Raw genomic sequence first — 10402 nt, 5'->3', positions numbered from 1 at the left:
AGGAGAGGAGAGGAGAGGAGAGGAGAGGAGAGGAGAGGAGAGGAGAGGAGAGGAGAGGAGAGGAGAGGAGAGGAGAGGAGAGGAGAGGAGAGGAACTCCAGATGTCTCACAAAAGCCCACCTCAATAAAGCTCTAGGGGCACACATCTGTATTGCTTCACAACCTTCAGTCAGCTCTCTTACTTTTTCTTACTTGTATTTTTTCATTCATTTTCATCCCACACATCAATATCAGCCAACAAAGCTCTGTCTGTAAATGTGAAGCAGGTTTTAGATGTCACCAACTTGTTCTTTCTGTCAAAGTGTATAGGTTGATATTACACAGCAATATGTTGCCTAGTGTGATTTAATGTGCTGTCATTTTATATCCAGGCCATATATGATTTACATCACTGTAACTTTGTCACATTAATAAATCTGATTAACTATGCCCCTCTGCTGTTATATGAATAGACGTGATGGATTCACATAGAAACAAACAAACAGACAAACAAAAAGATTTATAGAATATAAACAGGGCTGCAAATATGGATAACTACACAAACAAATGAGGTGCACAAAAATGTGAGTTTGGTTTGCATTTGTAAATGCACACACTTTTTAAAAGGTTCATGCAGCTTATGTCGTTCACACAAAATTCTAACAAATTGTTGCTGCATTCATGTGTAGAGGGAACAAGGCATGACAAACGACTGGGCATTGTGTGAGGATATATGGAAGATATGAGCAGTTGTGTTGGGAGCTCAGGGGATGGAGCCACAGGTGTTAAACAGCTAAGCGCTTTAGCTGCTCCGGGGGAAAAGATGTTATTGAACCAGAAAGGCTTCTAAAACAGCTCCTCTCCACAGGGCAGCTCAAAGCCCGGGGGTCAGAGGTCACTGTGAGCAGCGATGGAAGCCATTTGTTTGGTTGTCACGGCTCAACAGGTGAGCCCTGGGTGGGGGACCAGGCTTCTCAAAACATCTCACCCAGCAAGAAAAAAAATAGCACCAGAGGCTCAATATCAGGAATGTCCACCACACATGGTCACTCACTCACCACACACGTCACAACAACCCGTGTTTACCCTTATTCCAGCCAGTGTTCACACTACTCTGTTTGCTTTGTAGCTTTGTGAGGGGAGGCTGCCCCCCAAAAAATGCAGAGAGAAGGAGAAAAGATGGAAAGAAAACCATGGCCACCATCGGCGCACAGCTCAGTGTTTGTTTTTGTTTGAATGTCACAGGGTCGGTCAGGGTTTTTTTTTTTTTTTTTTCTTGAAGGAGACACCACAGCGGCACCTGTGCTGCAAGTGCCTCCGGACTGGTAGCTACCCTCCAGCTGGGATGTTTTGTAAAGGATCAGGCCTCTGGGTTTGGGCCACAGCAGACTAATCATCACGCTGAACATGTTGCTGCACACATTCCTCCTCCCATCAGCCCATTGTACGAACTGTGTGGGCCAGTGGAGCGTTTTCTATAGACGCTGCACAGATCATTTATACAGCTCTTGGGTAACGTCCATATCTTCACAATGAAGCCTGATTGCTTTTTGGACACAAGTCATTTGAAGCTACTTTTTTAGATTATGAGTTACATTTAGTGTATGGGAAATTATTTTCTATGAATGGTGGCAGTGTCCAAGTTAAAGCGTTAAAAATGGTCCACACATAATATATTTAACAAGCGGACCGAGACACACCCTTTGTGATATGGCAGTCAACACATCATTTTGCCGTTAACTACCACAAATTATGGAAAGTGACTGTAAACACACTTGAATTCAGTAAGTTTACTCTCAAAATATCTGCTCAGTTGATAAAATATGATGCATTGTACCATATCAAACAACCAAGATAAAGAAGTTGAAAAAAATTATCTGCGTCCATCAGCTTCAGTAAATGCTGCTTTGATGTTAATTAATCAACAAGGACAAGTGCAAATGCACTGATTAAAAAAAAAAGTGTACACAGTTAAATTAAAAACTTGAAATGTTTCCTTCATACAGGCAAACATGTAGTATTACACTCCAACTTTTAGTGTTTTCTTGGCTGTCTGTGATGGATTTGCGGTCACAACATGTTTCTTTTTCTTTCTTTTTTTTTTGCTGTTTTGTTGCATCAATTGCTCTCATTAACTCTGATATCCTTTAATGATCACATTAATTGAATGGAGAAAAATAAATGCTAAGGTATCGTCATAATGGATGTGCAGATAGATGCAGATAAGCAACCAGAATGATAATATTCAAATGTTGTGTTTGGTTACACAATTTACTATTAAAGATCTATACTGGTACTGGTGGTACTGACCATACCACCCAGCCCTATGGGACAAACATGTTTTATGCCCCTAAGTAGTGTGTTAAAGGAGTAGTTCACCAAAAAATTAAATTCATCAAAGTCATTATTGACTCACCCTCATGCTGATGAATACTCTGGAGTAGTTTTTTATTCCTCAAAATGCATCTGAAGACCTGGGAGGGGGGTTCATAGTCAGCAAAATCCTTATATGAGAGTCAATAGCGCCCAACACAAAAAGTCCATAAAACTACACAACTACACATCTTCCTCCTTACTGCTCGTCTGCTGCAATCCAAGTGTCCTGAAGGGATACAGTCCAGAGTTTAATTGAAACAATTTACAACATTTTTACACATTTTTACAGCCTAAACAATCCTGTATTGAATTTGCCTGGGGCGCGCTCTCGTGCAATAGTTTAGCCTAATAGTTTAGGCTGTAAAAATGACATTGTTTCGAGTAAACTCTGGACTGCATCCCCTCAGGACACTTGGATTGCAGCGGACGAGCAGTAAGGAGGAATATTAGAGGGTTTTTGTGTAGTTTTATGGACTTTCTGTGTTGGGCATTTATGGATTTCATTGGACTATGAACCCCCCTCCCAGGTCTCCAGATGCACTTTGAGGAATAAAAAACTACTCCAGAGTATTCATCAGCATGAGGGTGAGTCAATAATGACTGAACTTCATTTTTTGGTGAACTATTCCTTTAAGTTTCAGTTTGTGAATAAGGAACTCAGGCAGATTGTTTATTTGTATTGTGATATTTTCACCTATACTAGATTGTTTTGTATGTAAATAAAATGTTCAGTGCAGTTCTCAAACTACCAGCTGCAAATGCATATGAATGGACATTATGTAGGCTTCTTAATGCCTGTGTAATGGCCTGTGTTTCAGACATCACATCAGTCTATGAACAAGCATGAAGTTATGGTCCAAAGCTGAACACGACAGCGCATTAGATGAATTATCAGCAGGGGCCGTGACTATTTCAAAGCTGTAAAAACAAGGCAGTGCACATGAAAACATCTGTTGTGTGTAGTATATGTGTGTGAGTGAGTGACTGAGTGAGTGAGAGAGGGAGAGAAGGACAGGCGAGAGCGAGTGAAAAATATAGCAATTTCGGGACCAAAATACATGGAACATCATCATCTCAATTTTCCAGCAGTCCTCAGGATCAACAGCACATGTGCGAGTGAACACACGCACGTACACACATGCACACAGATGTCCTGTGTCGTCCCGTCTTAATGGGCCCTGCGATAGAGATAATTATGTTTAAATGCAGCCGTTTCAAGATAAATGAGCAATAGTAAGTAATGATGGCTTATTTCCCATCTGTCTGTGCATCGCTCAGCAGCTGAGCCCTGTGAATGAGCATCAGTGTTCTCCCGTGCACAAAACTACTTCAGAGCCACAATTTATCCAAGCCACTTTAAGCGTGTAATATCAAGCACGCAGCAGCTCACACAAACCACCCGTATAATTGTTAGAGAAATGACACCTTGAAGGAGAAAGGCACTGTAGTTATGTTAGTTCATGCTAAATAATATGGAGCAAACCCCAAGGAAAACCAGAAAGGACTTGTTGTTCTTTGTTACCACAACAGCCTTCCTGGTTCTGAGTCATGGACCTGTAAACCAGATAGAGAGAGCGAAGAGTGTTTTAAGGAGGACTTAATGCTTTGCAGGTTGATTGAAACCAGGCCATTGACATGCAGGAGAGTGTTGTTGGGTGATTGAAAAAGCAACTGTGCACAGGGAAAATAAAAGACGGTCTCAGAGCTGAGCGAGGGAGGCCCCGGAAAACATCCTGCACGCACTCGAACTATACAGAAACTTTACAGCTTCTCCCAGAGCGAGTGAGAGAGAGACAGAGAGAAAATGGCCGCCTGGAGCCTCAGCCACCTGTGTCGATTCGTTATTCTGTTTTTGTTTGTCTTGGTTTCATTGCTCTTACTGCCTGTGTCCTATCTTATCCCCTTCCTTTTCTTTCTTTATTTCCCTTGTTGGTCTCTTGTTGTGTTGCCCCTTTTTCTCCTCCTACTGCTTTCTTTCTCTCTCTCTCTCTCTCTCTCTCTCTTTCTCTCCCTCTTTCTCTCCCTCTCTCTCTCTCTCTCTCTCTCTCTCTCTCTCTCTCTCACACACACACACACACACACACACACACACACACACACACACACACACACACACACACACACACCAAGCAAGTCTAGAGCATGCAGGTGTGAAGGTTGTGTAAGCAGCTTATCCCAGGTGCAGATCAAATGTTTCTGCTATGACAAATGCTGCATAGCATTTGCACATTCCAATACATTATTAATCTTCAGTTTCATTCTAATTGTTTGAAAAGTCAGACTCTGAACGGCAGATTCAAACATTTGATACATCTGTTGTTTATGTCATATGATACAGAGACTTCAAAGATTTCTTGACAAGGTTAAGCTGGCTGTAAAAATCTGTTTGGGAAGAGAATGGAAAACAGTTACTTGCTTATTTCAGGTCAGTTCAGTTCAAGTGAAGTCTGTTCTTGTCCACTGTTTTTGAAAGAAGTTGCATCAAATCAAAACCTTGCAATGCAACTGGAGAACAGACAGAAATTTGCATTTGATAAAATTAGGTGAAATATGTGCTCAGCAACTGTTGCGCAGACTGTGACGAGCGGCCCTTTTTTTTGTCTGCAGATCCTGACCTGCACGTGAAAGAGCAGAGCCGATTCTGATTGATAATCTTCTAAAGAGGAATTAGATTGAAGAGGTAAGCTTGTCATAGACACACAGACTCCCATCTGACAGTGCCAGGGCTCATATAACTGTCACCAGGTGCAGAGTTTTCATTACACCCTGTGGAGTTATGATGACAAACTGGCACTATAAAGTATCTCTCAGTAACTCTCAGTGAGCACAGCAATATTTTTTCATGCACTCACGGGTGAAGCTAATTCTTATCTGTGTCTTAATAGACCAATTACCTGCCCCGTCACTGACTGTTTTAAATTCAGGAATCTCAGTAGATCCGAAAACCTGGGCTAATAAAAGCAAAACTAGTCATAAAATGTCATTCATGATCCCCAGAGGATGAAGCCTTTGTTGATCCTCTGGTGATCTAATTAGGTTAAAATGATAGTTAAGGTTGTGTGTATGTACATTGTCAGTGTTTTACCTGCAGGAGATAGCTCAGCACATTCCCAGTTTAAAGAGGCACCGGCACCTGGGGCCCTGGGCCACTTAAAATATGCCCACAGAGAAAATCTAAAATCATTTGAGCGTATTTTGAATTTTCAGCACTTTATCTTCCCATCAAATAGCACTTCCCATCGGAGCTACAGTTTATGAACCATTGAAATATCATATTCCAGTGCATAAGCGCAACTATTACTCCACATCATCTGCTTGAGGCAGGCAGATAATTCTAGACCCATTCTTGTGTAGGAATATGCTGGTTGAAAAAATGTGATTGCAAGTGAAAGGGCTATTTTGCAGCAAGATAGAGCGGTGAAAATATTCAACATATGTGGGTATGCACTGATCCAAATGATACACCGACTATAGATAACTACCTTGCACAACCCCCATGTCAAATAATCCAAACTATCTTTTAAACATTTGTGGTTTTCAGTGAAGTAATTTTAATCATCAATCCCTTTGATTTCCCAACAGGTACCAGTGGATACCTACAGCATTTTTCTGCAGAGCCCAAAAGATACACATTACCATCTCATCAGGGCAGTGTGTCTGCTTACCTTCACACTTTCTTCAACAGCTGGCAGATGCTTCACTAATCTTTCCAATCAGGTTGGCATTTCCTGTCTGTTCTTCTGTCAAAAAAAAAGAGAAAAACATTGGTGTCATTACTGTGGTGGACTGTACATGTCCACAGGCACGCACGCACATATTGACACCTGCATATGCCTCAGTAACACTCTGACCAAATGTTCACTCACATGCCTGTGTGTATACATTCATGCATGTTGACATATACACACATATAAATGGGTAGGGCAAGTTGAGAAACACGATATGGCAAGCATGCACGTCTGCAGAAAACCTGAGAGACAGCGAAAGTAAACATGCCGCACACTCACTTTGGAGTCAGACATTTTTAAACAATATTATGTAGCCGCAGAATAAATGTCTAGTTCAATTCATTAGAACTCGATCTATTTCATGCAAGCTAAATTTGACATTGCAAGTAGAGCAGGCTCTGTTCCAACCAGGACCACGATGAAATCTGAGATGAGTGTGTTTAATCCAAGACAATCAATCCTCTCCCCTCAGTGACTGCCAGACTTCAGCGCTCCGCATCACACTTAAAGCCCGAGTTTGATTTCTACTGCAAATTTCCTGTTATGGTCATGTTTTAATCAACCTCTGTGTGTTTGACTTGGAGGCTCCTCACAGGTGTCAAGAGGTAGATTATTCTTAGGACACAAGTTTGACTTCTCCCTGCATGAAGTGATGCATGCAGCAGAGGCTGGCATGCTCAAAAGAATGCATTATCTCACAGAAACTGGAAAGACTAGGGTAAAATGCAGATGTGCTGAATACTGTTCCACTAATTTTTATATAACATAATAACATTTTTTCCATTATTTTATTTTTATCCATACGTTTAAATTAGATTGTTATAATACAGTGCATTTTATGCCTCTATAGTTTGCCTGGATACAAACACTGGGTTAAAGAAAGCGAGAAAAAAAAAAAGGGGATCTAAAGAGTCACCGAGAAATTGTGAGGGTCCAGATGGAGATACGCGGAACTCTGGTGCATCTGCCTAGTCACGCTCCTGGTCTCAAAGAGCCTGAGGTGCCCATGCTAAATAAGCATAACAAATTCAGCACAGGAGGGAGGGGAGGGGCATATGAACAGGAATGGGGAACATCAGCCAGGCTTGACACGTAGCAGCACCTTACTGGCAAAAATAATCACACCGGCATGTCTGGAGAGCAAAAGGTTAAATTGAACCGCAGGAGTTAAGTCAAGGTGGAAAAGATCCAGACGAGTGTGAATGACAATTCATTGTTGTCAGTAGTTGTAATGAGCTAATGAGGAATAAATGCAACCTGTTGAGTGACTTCAGCGGGGAAATAAAGTGATGTTTACAACATGGGTGTCAGATATCCAAATCTCATTATTAATCTGAATCTAATGCCTAGCGCCTATCCTTCCCACAAATCCAGACATCTGCTGCGTGTTCATAGTTACAGTCCATATTGTGCAACGCAAAACCACCAAGAAACTTCTAATTCATGGGGGTTGTGTGGCTTTTTGCATCATGCCAAATGCTACCAGCCAGTGGAGGATCCAGTTGTGGAGTCTCTGGCATATGGAAAACATTGTCAAGATCTTGTGTAATGCTAGATGTTAAATTATCACATTTGATGGCATGGCAAATTTGATTTTGCAAACTTGTTTTGCGTAGCATTTCGAATTTGTCAAGGTGCTGAGGAATGTTAATTTACACCACATGGCTGATTCTTTTTTTTTCTTCTTCTTTTTTTTTTGGCTTGTGGATGATAGTTTTATGATTCACACTAATGAGGTTCCCTTGAATTTGACTTTTTTTTTTTTTTTACAATGTGCAAACGATTGTATCTCTTTACATGTATGTGTGTAAGGGAAAGAAAGAGAGCCCAGCCCGGCAAAGACTTGTACACAGAGATCCCATCCAATTACCATTAAGAAGACCCTTCTTTGGCTTGTTTGCACTGAACCAGAGCGATAGATATAACATCTATCGCTCTGCACTGAACCAAACAATGCTAGCATAGAACTGCCCCTCTATGTGATTTTAGACGTACATTAGCATTCTGGACTCAGAGGTGCAGTTAGTAGGACAGCACTGGCGGTGCTACCATGCTTTTGCATAGGTATGTATCTAGCTCTGTGACTACTGTATCTCCATGTTGACAATGGCTTCCCCTTCCCGAGCTACATTCGTACATTTATACAGAGCGGTGAGGCGGAATAAAGGTGCAACATTCCCGTCTTGAATTGGCTGTGTAAAATGTGGGTGTGTATGTTCATATATATTTTGGCCCCACATGTGAAGCTCTCAATGTGAGTCCAGTACACCACGTTTCATTTCTTGAACTCCAGCATTCTTCCAGCACGGGCTCCAAAGAATAAAGTGGAGGTGCATGCTAAAATGTTATGAGTGTCGAATCGAGAACTTTTCCAGCTGGATGCAAAAGCCCTGACAGTTTCTGGCTTTGCCTTCGTTCCACTTTATCTCTAGTGCTTGCTCTTTTACGGGGGAGAAAACATTAGCGGAGGGAAATCTCACCTTACCTTTGTCTTTCGCTCATTCCCTGAGTCTTTTACTCATTCCCAGAGTCTTTTACATACCTGTGCCATGATGGTGGATCTTGACGTTGTTTTGGGGGGAGAAAGATGCCGAGCTTGCAGGTCTCAAAGATCAGATATGTGGCAAGAGGTCTCCTGTGCTGCAAAGGAATTGGACATACATCAGAAGCATTGAACATCTGCTAGGTAGTTTAAACAGCACTTTCAAAACCTGGCTCAGGAAACGCAGGAAAGCTCAAAAGACCTTTTGTTATTGTCCTCTCGTTTTTCAATAAACACATGCAGATACATGGAATATATTTTCAATTCACAGTAAATCATGCTCAATCTCACCGTATACAGTGTTCAATACCTACGAGATCTACTCCATAAAAGTGTCAGCTATTTATCTTCTTAAGAGTTCTACAAGTGTTTTTGTAATTGAGGTAAAACAAGTAAGAATTTCAGATTTCAAACCGGTTGTTTTCTTGATAAAGTCCCCAATTACACAGTATGAGTAGTAGCCCACAGCCCCAGGCCTGAGTAGCCTTGGTGAATGTTGAGTACTGCATTGTCAGTGGATGAAGACCAAAGTGTCCCTAACTGGACTTCTAATAAAGCCTGAGAGGACAATGGTGAAAACTTTGCTGCCGTGGTCTTTAAAACATTCAGCAGAATGTGAATTCCTTAAACGTAAAAGCTAAGTTTGTCATTTTGTCGATGTTGACTTTGGAGGAGATGTAGACATTTGCTCCCTGTGCGATCCCTGCAAAGAGCTGTACATACTTTTAAACACATCCTGTATTCCCCACAGCCTGATGGAGAAGGCAGACACACACACAAACGAGCACACAGCCCTCAGCGCAGCTCTGTGGGTCTTAAGTGTGCATAACATGGCAGCCATTATCCTATTAGCAGCAGTGGCAGCCTGGGGGCAGACGGGGGGTGGGTTGGGAGGAGGGGGTCGAAGGAAGGAGCAAAGAAACTGGCATTAAAAAAGGGAAGTTAAGTAAACTAAAGGTGATGAACCAGCAGTATAGGGAAAAGAAAAGAGGGAGGGAGGCAGATATTGATGAGGGAGGTAGAGAGTAAGGAATGAGAAGCACACAGGGGAGGAAAACAAGCTGACTTAAGCTTAGCAGCTGTGGCTATAGCAATACTAGAAATGTGGAAACTGGAATGAATGAGACAAAGATTTAAAAGGGATCGAGGAAATACGAGGGAGGAAACACACAGAGATGGCTTGAGGAACGCTGAACTTTTAAAATGATTCCAAATATAGTACCAGAACCAGGATATACCCACAAAAATCTTCAAATAACCACTTAGATGGAAGCACAGGGAGACCTGCACCCTGAATATCATTACTACTGTACCAGGCATGCATGTGAAAGCTCTTTAAAGTTCTTATTTTCCTCTTTGAGCCTCAGCAGAGGCCCTGCCAAGCTTGATTTGGCCAGCATCCGCGGATCCCAGCTCCAAAGTCAATCTCCCCTTTGAACTGACCAAATAATGGACTTCTCCAACCGCTTCATTATAACATGCTAATTTCCATTATGATTGATTAAACCAAACTGCTCCTCTTCACTGTCATAGACCAACCCCAAGGGCTCTGCGCTCAGCGGGGGCATAACGATGGGCTTATGCAAACTCTATGTACCCTCTCCACTCCCAATTACACCCCCCCACCTCCTCCCCTCTCTTTTTCTTCCTTCCTTGCCTCCCTAACTTCCATTCCTCACTTTCTCTCTCCGTATTCAGCTACCCTGTCCAGGCTCCTTTCACAAGGTCTCTATTGAAGCCAGGGAAAAAGGCTCAGCGGCAGCAGCTGGCCACTCTT

Source organism: Trachurus japonicus, chromosome 5, assembly GCF_045865225.1.
Source record: "Trachurus japonicus isolate A0001 chromosome 5, Traja_1.0".
NCBI lineage: Eukaryota > Metazoa > Chordata > Actinopteri > Carangiformes > Carangidae > Trachurus > Trachurus japonicus.
Note: the sequence above shows the minus strand (reverse complement) of the source record.